The sequence below is a fragment of the Esox lucius genome, chromosome 14 (genome assembly GCF_011004845.1).
Source record: "Esox lucius isolate fEsoLuc1 chromosome 14, fEsoLuc1.pri, whole genome shotgun sequence".
In the NCBI taxonomy this organism is placed as follows: domain Eukaryota; kingdom Metazoa; phylum Chordata; class Actinopteri; order Esociformes; family Esocidae; genus Esox; species Esox lucius.
Genome location: NC_047582.1, coordinates 799038 through 812198, shown reverse-complemented (window position 1 = coordinate 812198; position 13161 = coordinate 799038). Strand labels below are relative to the sequence as shown.

The window sequence follows — 13161 nt, the reverse complement described above, 5'->3', positions numbered from 1 at the left end:
TTTACAACTGTTGCTTAACATTTACAAGTATTGACTACATTTACAAGTTTATACACATTTTTTAGACAGCGGAAAGCAAATACTCTGCATGCATGGCTTGCTGAGGCTATATACTATAAAAGTACACAATCAAATCTGTCAATCAAATTTGAAAACTGCAGTAACTTTGTAGCTTAGTGATCACATAACGTAAATCAAAGAATAAAATGGAAAACAATTAAGTCAACTAAAATTATGTAAAATCAAATCAAAGGAATACAATAACAAGTTAAGAGAAATCGAATGAAACCAACAACAGTTTAAAACACAGTAAGAGGACGTTAAAAATAAGTAAAGAGTGGACTTGATAAAAACCAAGGGACAGCGTCAGACTGAACTATAAGCAAGAGAAAAAAGGTGTCTTTAAATTTGATTTAAAATTGTCAATGGTGGAACGGGACTTAATGTGGCATGGAAAACTATTCCAGAACATGGGATCAGCAACAGACAAAACTAGGCTACATCATCCTTCCTAGAGGGTGGGTCCTTGCTTCTTCTAAATATTCTAAATTGTTTATTTTGAAAGACCAAACATCTTGCCCATGTATGTGATCTGATGTTTTAATCCTTAATATAATTGATGCAAATGTTCTTTACTCTTATTTACTCTATTTCCATTATATTCAAGTTCACGGTAGCAGAGGACTTTGAAAATGATGCATAAAAGAACAAATTCACCCGAATGCAGGGAATGTAGCATCTGACACTCTCATTGGGGAGGACCCCCAGGGCCGCTTCATTTGTGTCCCCCAGGTTTGGGACCGCTGGCAAGGTGTCCCTTATTTTTCTTTGAAGGTGGCAACCCTAATCTAACCCCACGGCGCGATTGACTAGATAACAATATTGAGTTGACTTTTTCAGCTGCATTTGATTCATTCAGTAAGAGTGATGCACATCTAGCTAGTGTTAGTGGTTATACAATTGTGCTCATAACTTTGCATACCTGGCAGAAATTGTGAAATTTTGGCATTGATTTTGAAAAAATGACTGATAAAAAAAAAAAAACGCAATCTAAAACAAAAATCCAGAAAATCACATTGTCTCATCTCATCTTCATCCGCTTATCCGGTATCGGGTCGCGGGGGCAGCAGCTCCAGCAGGGGACCCCAAACTTCCCTTTCCCGAGCCACATTTGCCAGCTCTGACTGGGGGATCCCAAAGCATTCCCAGGCTAGTGTCGAAATACCATCTCTCAACCTAGTCCTGGGCCAACCCCGAGGTCTCCTCCCAGCTGGACGTGCCTAGAACACCTCCCTAGGGAGACATCCTAGGGGCATCCTTACCAGATGCCGAACCACCTCAGCTGGCTCCTTTCAATGCAAAGGAGCAGCGGCTCTACTCAGAGTTCCTCACGGATGGCTGAGCTTCTCACCCTATCCTTAAGGGAGAAGCCAGCCACCCTTCTGAGAAAACCCATTTCAGCCGCTTGTACTCGCGATCTTACCATAGGTGAGGGTAGGAAGGAAAATTGACCGGTATATCGAGAGCTTTGCCTTCCGGCTCAGCTCTCTTTTCGTCACAACCGTGTGGTAAAGCAAATGCAATACCGCCCCTGCTGCTCCGATTCTCCGGCCAATCTCCCGCTCCATTGTCCCCTCACTCTCAAACAAGACCCAGAGATACTTGAACTCCTTTACTTGGGGTAACGCCTCATTCCCTACCCGGAGGAGGCACTCCATCGGTTTCCTGCTGACAACCATGGCCTCAGATTTAGAAGTGCTAATCCTCATCCCAACCGCTTCGCACTCGGCTGCCAACCGGTCCAGTGAGTGCTGAAGGTCACAGACCGTTGATGCCATCAGGACCACATCATCCGCAAAAAGCAGCGATGAGATCTCACATTGTATGATTTTTAAATAATTAATTTGCATTTTATTGCATGACGTAAGTATTTGATCACCTACCAACCAGTAAGAATTCTGGCTCTCACAGACCTGTTAGTTTTTCTTTAAGAAGCCCTCCTGTTCTCCACTCAGTAACTGCTCGTTACTTGTATAAAAGACACCTGCCCACACATTCAATCAAACAGACTCCAACCTCTCCACAATGGCCAAGACCAGAGAGCTGTGTAAAGAAGGTGAGGGATCAGCCCAGAACTACACAGAAGGACCTAGTCAATGACCTGAAGAGAGCGGGGACCACAGTCTCAAAGAAAACCATTAGTAACACACTACGCCGTCATGGATTTAAATCCTGCAGCGCACGCAAGGTCCCCCTGCTCAAGCCAGCTCATGTCCAGGCCCGTCTTAAGTTTGCCAATGACCATCGGGATGATCCAAAGGAGGACAGGACGACTGCACCGTATTGAGGCCTTTTAATTGTACCTAGAATTTCTAAACAAACAGTTGGCGGCAGGGCCTTTTCTCATAGAGCTCCACTACTGTGGAATGATCTGCCAATTAAGGTTAGAAATGCAAACTCAGTGCAAACTTTCAAGTGTCTACTAAAAACTCATCTCTACAGCACGGTTTATAATTAGGTGTAGCCTGGCCCGGGGGCGTGAAGGTGACCAGTAGGCTTGATACTGTCCACCCTTGCTGTCTTGCCAGGTGGGCTCTCGTCGCCACTGGGATGCCCCCCCTCCAATGCCTTTCGGGGGAAGAGTCACTGGCTTGTTGTTGACTCTCTGTTGCGCACTCCCCCGGCTAGGGCCACAGTGTCACCGGACCCCCCCATCTCAGTTCCAAGGTGTTACGCTGCTTTATTATTGTGCTGGGGGATATGAGGGATGTACTACTAACTTTTCTCAGTTTCCTCCAGATTTAAATTTTAGAAGGAGATGAGGTCCTGGTCCACACCTGCGGATTACCTGGTTTGGGGGGCCCGTTGCTGTCCCTGTCCTTGTCCACCTGGTCATACTTCTGACCTAGTCTAAATTCAAATAGACTCTGGATTTAGCCCAGAGAAATTTATTTATTATTCCAATTGGACTCTTAATATCTCACCCGGCACAGCCAGAAGAGGACTGGTCACCCCTCTGAGCCTGGGTCCTCTCTAGGTTTCTTCCTAAAATTCGACCTTAGGGAGTTTTTCCTAGCCACTGAAATTCAACACTACTGTTGTTTGCTCCTTGGGGTTTAAGGCCGGGTGTCTCTGTAAAGCACTTTGTGACAACTGCTGTTGTAAAAAGGGCTTTATAAATACATTTGATTGATTGATTGATTGATTGATTGAGGGAAGGATGGATGGGGCCATGTATCGCAAGATCTTGGCCAACAACCTCCTTCCCTCAGTAAGAGCATTGAAAATGGGCCGTGGCTGGGTCTTCCAGCATGACAACGACCCGAAACCCACAGCCAGGGCAACTAAGGAGCGGCTCCGTAAGAAGCGTCTCAAGGTCCTGGAGTGGCCTAGCCAGTCTCCAGACCTGAACCCAATAGAAAATCTTTGGAGGGAGCTGAAAGACCGTATTGCCCAGTGACAGCCCCGAAACCTGAAGGATCTGGAGAAGGTCTGTATGGAGGAGTGGGCCAAAATCCCTGCTGCAGTGTGTTCAAACCTGGTCAAGAACTACAGGAAACGTATGATCTCTGTAATTGCAAACAAAGGTTTCTGTACCAAATATTAAGTTCTGCTATTGTCTTATTTCATCCAATAAAATGCAAATGTTTTAAGGCTGCTGCCAGTTATAATTGGCGACAGAGTGCAGGATCTTACAGATGATGTTTGGCAATTAGCACTACAGCTTAAAGACATTGTTGACATGGTCTGTGCTCAGACAATATTTTGCTTATTTGGATGTTCTTATCCAATAATATTTTGAGTAAAGAAAAGCACTCTACAGAAAGCTATCTGAAACCAAAACATCATTATCTGCGACACAATGCAGGACTGATACTGAAATTTGGTCTATCGATCAGATTGTGCAGAATGATATTTGGAAAGTATACATAGTTACTTCAAAAGATGTACAAGGCATTTGAAGAATTTTAAGAACTTATGCCACACCCTTTCTGAAAGGCATCAGACATTTCAGGCTTATTTGTCAGCTGAGTCTGTGTGTCCCCCAGGCTTGCGAATGAAAGACGTCTCTCCATTTTATTTTGAGCTTTACAGTGAAACTGTTAAGGATGCAGTCACCCATTTTGGCTTAAATGATACAAAGGTTTTCTGCTGAAATACATTTTCAGCCCAAAAAAAAAAAGTCCAACTTCTGAGCATGCATATTCAAATTTTCACACGTACAATGTACATTGCATTGTGAGAGAGGAGCTAGCCCCACATTCACGCTTAGCCTATAGCCTACTACTGCGAACTCAAATCGTCAGCATGCAGTCTGAAATAGCAAGGCAGGGACCAATGAACATGAAATTAAATCCTAACACAAATTATATGCAATTTAGGAAGATGCTATATTCATAGATAATATATTATATTTTTCTTTGGGGCTGTGCCCCACCTGCCCCTAATGACCAGTCACCCCTGCCAATGTGGTCCATTAATACTGTGCTGTAATTTCTCTCATTGATGCAGCCCTCCTAAATAGGCAAATAATCAAAATATAATTCCAGAGCCGCTACTCATAGATAGGTAACTGAAACACATGTTTTTAATCATATATTTCTGAAGAGTAAAGTGTAAACAAATTTACCACAATTTCCTCAGAATTAGTATTTTGTAATTCAGTAATATAAGAAAATACATTTGTATAAAAAACTAATTCAGAACTAAACACTAAAATAAGAAAGGCTCTAAAGCATTACAGATAATGCTTTGTCAAGAGATCACAAATTCCACCCATGTTTAAAATGACTATAACATGCACTCTAAACTCAGCAAATACAACTTGCATTATGGATATCAACAAGTTAAGGAGGGGTGTTGCTGCGACTCATGATCTGAGTATTTCTATAGTTCTATAGAAATACTGAGGTCAATGTGTCACTGTCACAACCATCCATCCATCCATCCATCTTCTCCCGCTTATCCGGGGCCGGGTCGCGGGGGCAGCAGTCTAAGCAGGGATGCCCAGACTTCCCTCTCCCCAGACACTTCCTCTAGCTCTTCCGGGGGGACACCGAGGCGTTCCCAGGCCAGCCGGGAGACATAGTCCCTCCAGCGTGTCCTAGGTCTTCCCCGGGGTCTCCTCCCGGTGGGACGGGACCGGAACACCTTCCCAGGAAGGCGTTCCGGAGGCATCCGAAAAAGATGCCCAAGCCACCTCAGCTGACCCCTCTCGATGTGGAGGAGCAGTGGCTCTACTCTGAGCTCCTCCCGGGTGACCGAGCTTCTCACCCTATCTCTAAGGGATCGCCCAGCCACCCTGCGGAGAAAACTCATTTCGGCCGCCTGTATCCGGGATCTTGTCCTTTCGGTCATGACCCAAAGCTCATGACCATAGGTGAGAGTAGGAACGTAGATTGACTGGTAAATCGAGAGCTTCGCCTTGCGGCTCAGCTCTTTCTTCACCACGACAGACCGATACATCGACTGCATTACTGCAGAAGCTGCACCGATCCGTCTGTCAATCTCCCGTTCCATCCTTCCCTCACTCGTGAACAAGACCCCTAGATACTTAAACTCCTCCACTTGAGGCAGGCACTCTCCACCAACCTGAAGTGGGCAAGCCACCTTTTTCCGACTGAGGACCATGGCCTCGGATTTGGAGGTACTGATTTTCATCCCCACCGCTTCACACTCGGCTGCAAACCGTCCCAGTGCATGCTGAAGGTCCTGGTTAGAAGGGGCCAACACGACAACATCATCTGCAAAGAGCAGAGACGAAATCGTGTGGTCCCCAAACCTGACACCCTCCGGCCCCTGGCTGCGCCTAGAAATTCTGTCCATAAAAATTACAAACAGAACCGGTGACAAAGGGCAGCCCTGCCGGAGTCCAACATGCACTGGGAACAAGTCTGACTTACTGCCGGCAATGCGGACCAAGCTCCTGCTTCGGTTGTATAGGGACCTGACAGCCCTTAGCAAAGGACCCAGGACCCCATATTCCCCAAGCACCCTCCACAAGATGCCGCGAGGGACACAGTCGAATGCCTTCTCCAAATCCACAAAACACATGTGGATTGGTTGGGCAAACTCCCATGAACCCTCCAACACCCCGTAGAGGGTATAGAGCTGGTCCAGTGTTCCACGGCCCGGACGAAAACCACACTGTTCCTCCTGAATCCGAGGTTCTACTATCGGCCGTATTCTCCTCTCCAGAACCCTGGCATAGACTTTCCCGGGCAGGCTGAGAAGTGTGATCCCCCTGTAGTTGGAACACACCCTCCGGTCCCCCTTCTTAAAAAGAGGGACCACCACCCCGGTCTGCCATCCCAGAGGCACTGTCCCCGACCGCCACGCGATGTTGCACAGGCGTGTCAACCAAGACAGCCCCACAACATCCAGAGACTTGAGGTACTCAGGGCGGATCTCATCCACCCCCGGTGCCTTGCCACCGAGGAGTTTCTTGACCACCTCTGTGACTTCAGCCCGGGTGATGGACGAGTTCACCTCTGAGCCCTCATCCTCTGCTTCCTCAATGGAAGACATGTCAGCGGGATTGAGGAGATCCTCGAAGTACTCCTTCCACCGCCCGACGACATCCTCACTTGAGGTCAACAGCTGCCCACCTCTACTGTAAACAGCGGTGGTAGGGCACTGTTTCCCTCTCCTGAGGCGCCGGATGGTTTGCCAGAATCTCTTCGAGGCCAGCCGAAAGTCCTTCTCCATGGCCTCACCGAACTCCTCCCAGGCCCGAGTTTTTGCCTCCACAACCACCCGGGCTGCAGCCCGCTTGGCCTGTCGGTACCCGTCAGCTGCCTCAGGAGTCCCACAAGCCAACCAGGCCTGATAGGACTCCTTCTTCAGCTTGACGGCATCCCTTACTTCCGGTGTCCACCACCGGGTTCGGGGATTGCCGCCTCGACAGGCACCGGAGACCTTACGGCCACAGCTCCGAGCGGCCGCTTCGACAATGGCGGTGGAGAACATGGTCCACTCGGACTCAATATCTCCAACCTCCCTCGGGATCCAGTCGAAGCTCTGCCGGAGGTGGGAGTTAAAGATCTCTCTGACAGGAGACTCGGCCAGACGTTCCCAGCAGACCCTTACAGTACGCTTGGGCCTGCCGAGTCTGTCCAGCTTCCTCCCCCGCCATCGGATCCAACTCACCACCAGGTGGTGATCAGTTGACAGCTCCGCCCCTCTCTTCACCCGAGTGTCCAAGACATACGGCCGCAGGTCAGATGAGACGACAACGAAGTCGATCATCGACCTGCGGCCTAGGGTGTCCTGGTGCCATGTGCACTGATGGACACCCTTATGTTTGAACATGGTGTTCGTTATGGACAAACTGTGACTAGCACAGAAGTCCAATAACTGAACACCACTCGGGTTCAGATCAGGGGGGCCGTTCCTCCCAATCACGCCCCTCCAGGTGTCACTGTCGTTGCCCACGTGGGCGTTGAAGTCCCCCAGTAGAACAATAGAGTCCCCAGTCGGAGCACTTTCCAGCACCCCTCCCAGAGACTCCAAGAAGGTCGGGTACTCTGCACTGCCGTTAGGCCCGTAGGCACAAACAACAGTGAGAGACCTATCCCCGACCCGTAGGCGCAGGGAAACGACCCTCTCGTTCACCGGGGTAAACTCCAACACATGGCGGCAGAGCTGGGGAGCTATGAGCAAACCCACACCAGCCCGCCGCCTCTCACCATGGGCAACTCCAGAGTGGTGAAGAGTCCATCCTCTCTCAAGGAGTGTGGTTCCAGAGCCCAAGCCGTGCGTAGAGGTGATCCCGACTACCTCTAATCGGAACCTCTCAACCTCACGCACTAACTCAGGCTCCTTCCCCGCCAGCGAGGTGACATTCCACGTCCCTAGAGCCAGTTTCCGTGTCCAGAGATCGGGTTGTCTAGGCCCCTGCCTTCGACTGCCGCCCGATCCTCTTTGCACCGGCCCCTTATGGTCCCTCCTGTGGGTGGTGAGCCCACGGGAGGGCGGCCCCACGTCACCCGTTCGGGCTGAGCCCGGCCGTGCCCCATGGGGGAAGGCCCGGCCACCAGGCGCTCGCATTCGAGCCCCAACCCCGGGCCTGGCTCCGGGGTGGGGCCCCGGCTGCGCCATACCGGGCGACGTCACGGTACTCAAAATTGAATTCTTCATTAAGGGGTTTTGAACCGCTCTTAGTCTGACCCGTCGCCTAAGACCTGTTTGCCTTGGGAGACCCTACCAGGGGCATATAGCCCCAGACAACATAGCTCCTAGGGTCACTCGGGTACTCAAACCCCTCCACCACGTTAAGGTGGCAGTTCTTGGAGGGGCTGTCACAACCATGATTTCCAAACAATACATTTAAGTAGCCATTTCTGAAATAAACATTAAACTAGTAGATTGCTTTTATTTTGGGCAATATTTAAATTGGCTTACAGCTCATTCTCTAGAACTAAATGTTGACTATAGCCTACTTACCATCTCCCCTTATTGGTTTTATTTTCAAAGAGAGCTGCATTAAGTTCAATACACTTTTGAAATATGATCTCCGCTGTTTAATGTCAGACTTACGGAGCCCCTAAGGGGACATGAGCAAAAAAAAAAAAAGTTTAGCTTCATGTGCTCACGTGAAACTTTCCTGTGCTCACGTGAAACTTTCCTGTGCTCACGTGAAACTTTCATGTGCGCACGCAAAACCTTTTCATGTGCGCACATGAAAGTTTCAGCAAAGAACTACGGTTAGATGGCGGCTAAAGATCAGTTGGAAACGTTCCTTAAAAGCCGAAATATACCAGACAATATCATAATTAAACTGAAAGATGATAAGGTAAGTTATCTAGCTGTAAATTCATTGTATGCTATTGTTCAATGTTAACTTTTGACTATTGCCAGTACTTCGTCTACTGTTAAATTTAGACTGTTAAGTGTTAGCAATACTAACCAGAATACTTTTGCTAGCTCTCCCTGGTAATGTTAAGATAATGTTAGTCTGTGCTGACTTAATTTTTTGAATCTTTTTGCCTTTTTCCATGAATTTTTCAGATCGACGTGAATGTCATAGCTTTAATGGCAGATGAAGAGCTGGTTCAATATATCAATAGATATGGAGACCGACTTGCTGTTCGAGCATTTTGTCGGCAAAGAACTTGGACGAACAACAGTGAGACAGTGAAGTCAGCTCTGATGCACAGGGTTTGAGAAAAATGAAGGAAGAACATCCGCCAAAAGCGACACAGCTGTATGTAGACCTGTCGGCAATAGATATGCAGTGAAAGACAAACGGCGGGTCGAAATGGGATGGCTTAACTTTCAGAAGGGCGAGTATCACCAGGTCCGAACAAAAGGTGGAGGTGGACATGGCACCAGTCTGTGCAGAAAACTGTAACCGTGGGTGAGCTGCTATATAGGCAAAGATTTATTCTTCCCAGATGGACACTCTGCCAAAGGACCTATTGGGAAGTTCAATTTTGACATTCGTGATTTCAGTCAGAATTCGCTACCTCATGATTGCACCGTAGACCAGCTGTATGAGAGGACCAAGCTGCGAATGCTGTGCATTTACACGTGCTCCCATTAATCATTCTCTCGGATGCATCCTCAGACTTTGAGCCCAACGATGAGAGGCCAGTGAAGGTAGGCACATTTCTCTTCAACCACATTCTGTTTTAAAGCATATTATGTCTGTGTACTGGGTATGTCTGTGTTTATGCATTAGATAACTACATGTAGGCAGTGTATGCCAAGCTGTCTGACCGTCCACCCATCCATCTATCCGCTATTGTAATGCCAACTCCCAATGAGGTTAGAGTGTGCCATGGTCGTACAAGCCCATCATTTGCTGATCTGCTGATTTCTGCAGAACAAAACCAGGAGACATCATCACAAGAGGACTGAATCTACCAAAGAGGATCACCCAGAGAAATGTTCTGATTTAGATGAGGCACCTACTGACTCAGTGCAAGAAACTCATGAAAGAGTAAGCTCCAGTAGATATTAGCCTACTACATTTTTACTGACCCAATCTGAGATGTTGTGCTGCCCCAATCACATTCTGTGTCAGTGATGGAACTTTCCCCCCCCATAAAGACATTATGTTATGGTAGACATGAAAGCTTAAGTAAGTAAGCTTAGGTAATAATTCTGTGTTTGTTCTGTTTAATTTTTCTGCTTGATTATCATCACACAGGGCGACGAGCCAGGCAATCAAGATCAGCCCCTCGTGAGATGAGTGAAATAGAATTCCTGCCTTCACTTGCTGATGATTGTTTAATGCTTGCGTCAAATGAACATGCAGACCAGTGCAGTTATGAGGTGGAATCCCAAATTGCCCTTGCCATCCATGCGTCTCTCAAAGACTTTGAAGTACAGTTTGGAGGAATTTGTTCTGGTGATGATGGTTGTGAAGACTCCACTCTTCCTTGGAATCCTTGTTACCTCAACAATATGCAGGTATAGTGTTAAACAAAGTTATTGCTGATAGTGATTAAACATTTTAATTGTCCCTATTGAGTAATTTAAATAGAATGTCTTCTGTAAGGGATAATGTCCACCGGACAGTCAATACATTATCCCGTTATTATATGGCTACTTACCAAAAGTAATTGTATGATAAGCGCTGCGCGTCAGGGAGTTCTTTGCCTCCCCCTCGTCCATTAATTCCGTTTAACAGGACACCTTAGCAGCCGTTATCCCTTACTTAATAGCCTACCCACCTGCCAATAAGAAAATAGTATTTCTTCTCTCGTCATCATTTTTGCTGTATGATAAACTGAATGTCAACATGGATTGTCAGTCATTAATTAATTTTCTGTCAACAACCTAACTTATTTAATCAATCAATAATCTCACCTAATTGTTTATTATTTTTTATTTTATTTATTGCAGCATTCTACAATGAACGATTGACCTGCATCATCAAACAGTCTTACAGCATCACCAGATCAGTCTGAAAAAGAAGTCCTGTATGAGGAATTAAGGCGAGTTAACATAGTTCATGATGTCCTTAATGTCTTCATGGAACCAAGAGTACTGAATGTTAATCTGAAAATGGAGTTTATGAATGAGAAAGCTGTGGACACTGATGGTGTGTCAAGAGAGGTGTATTCTGCCTTCTGGGAACACTTCTTGGAACAGTGTGAGAGGGAAGAAGAGAGAGTTCCCAGACTACGACCAGACTATTCTGAGAAGGAATGGAAAGCAGTTGGAAGAGTGGTTGAAAGGATACTTGGACTACGGCATCATGCCTATCAGACTGTTAATAGCTTTTGTGCTTGCCTGCTGCCAAGGAGTCAGCTCAGTGGATGAAGAACTCTTGATGACGTCCTTTGCCAGATTCCTGTCAGTGACTGAGAGACAATCCATTGAAAAAGCAATGCAAGGCAGCATGGATGAGAGTGATGAGGAGGAATTACTCGACCTCTTTTCACGAATGGGCGCACACTGCCTGCCCTGTAAAGAAAACCTAAGGGCTACCATTGTAACAATGGCACACAAAGCTTATTATTGACTGTTTCCAGTCCAGTATTCACACTGCTTTGCCAACTCCCATAACCAAAGGGTGCCTAATGGATCTCTATGAATCTAAGAGACCAACCAACAGCAAAGTGGCACAGATGATTAAACCGTCAAATGAAAGCTTAAGTACACAGGAGCAGGCAGCCCTCAACCACCTACTACGATATGTCAGAAGCATTGACCAAAATAAGCTAGAAACCTTTTTGCGCTTCTGCACAGGGTCCACTGTGCTGTGCAAAGACAAAATTGAAGTAACTTTTAATAAACTGTGTGGTTTAAGTCGCAGGCCTGTTGCACACACTTGTAGAGCAGTACTTGAGTTACTATGCACCTACAGCACATACCCTGAATTTCGAACAGAATTTGACTGTTTACTGTCTGGTGATTGTTTCACAATGGATATTGTGTAGACAGAGTTACACTTTTCACTTTTGTGTGGAAAAAAAGTTAATCCTAAAAAGGAGTTAAAACATGAGATAGCTATTGACAATCAATGCTTGTTGTTATAATGGATGTAAGAAATGTAACACTTTTACTTATTTGTTATTAACCATCAATGTTTGGGTGTCAGTTGAATCAATAATAGGCTTAATGATGACAACAGCTGAGTGAGCTTTTCAAAGAGGTGGTAACTCATCAACACTCCACTTGCATTTACTTCCATGAATACGAATGTCAGTGTTGTCGTGGAATTATGAGGCTCCATCTGTGTTCAGTGAAGTTTGGAGATACTGAGCATTAATAGTTTTCACATCTCGCACACAAACTGTAATGCATCCCGTTTAATTTACATATTTAAGATGCAGCGGTAAACAACACAGTAGCTCACTTGTAATCAGAAGGTATAAATGGTACCTTGTTTTTCCAAAGTGATATTGTCAAATGTAATAACAAACAAATGAAACAAATGGAGAGTTTATGATAAAAAGCTACTGTGAGGGTGAAAATTTCATCGTCACAGATAAATGAATGCACTTTATAAAAAAAAATGTGAAAACATCTAGTGCTAAAACAATTAGTTGATTAATTGATCTATCTTTAAATTGTTTGGGTTGTATATCCAGCCAAAACATTCATTGCTTTCAGTTTTTCTAAAGCGAAGATTTGCTGTTTTTTTCTGTTTGATATTACTGTAAATTCACTCCTTTGAGTTTTGGGTGAGATGGTCGGTCAAAACAAGACATTTGAAGGAGGCTCCGAGTGGTCGTGATGGGCATTTGGTAATGCTAATTTCTGAGCATGTTTGCTCAAATGAACTTTTAATTTGGTACTAATTGTAGGGAAAATATAAGTGTCCTTACAAGAAAAGTTCCATCAAAACCAAGTACATCATTTATTTGTTGTTGGAAACTTTAATATCTAATTTGTTGAGTTATTTTTGTACGTTCAGGTAACCTGCTCCAGAATTGTCTGTTGTCCTGTTGGGTTGTTATAGAATAATACAAAGAATAATAGATGTAAGAAAAGTAAAACTTGTACTTATTTTTTTATGAAGCATAAATGTTTATGTAAAGTACTGACACATGAGTTTTTGCAGATTTCCATTTAGCAGTTAAATACACTACATACTTGCAGTTCATGAGAACGTTTGGACAGTGATGGTGTCCAGAAAGGTCTGCTGTCCTGTGTAGTTGTTGTAATAGGTGTAAGAAAAGTAAAACTTTTACTTACTTGTTATTA

General features: G+C 45.5%; 1 long non-coding RNA gene across 1 annotated transcript; it reads left to right on the top strand.

Annotated features, from left to right (window-relative positions):
* The first annotated feature begins 9020 nt into the window (after positions 1 to 9020).
* LOC117595553 lies at positions 9021 to 11816 on the top strand. Its single transcript, XR_004576781.1, has 4 exons — positions 9021 to 9600; positions 9827 to 9943; positions 10154 to 10416; positions 10852 to 11816. It is a non-coding gene; the product is annotated as an uncharacterized LOC117595553 (long non-coding RNA).
* Positions 11817 to 13161: the final 1345 nt, after the last annotated feature.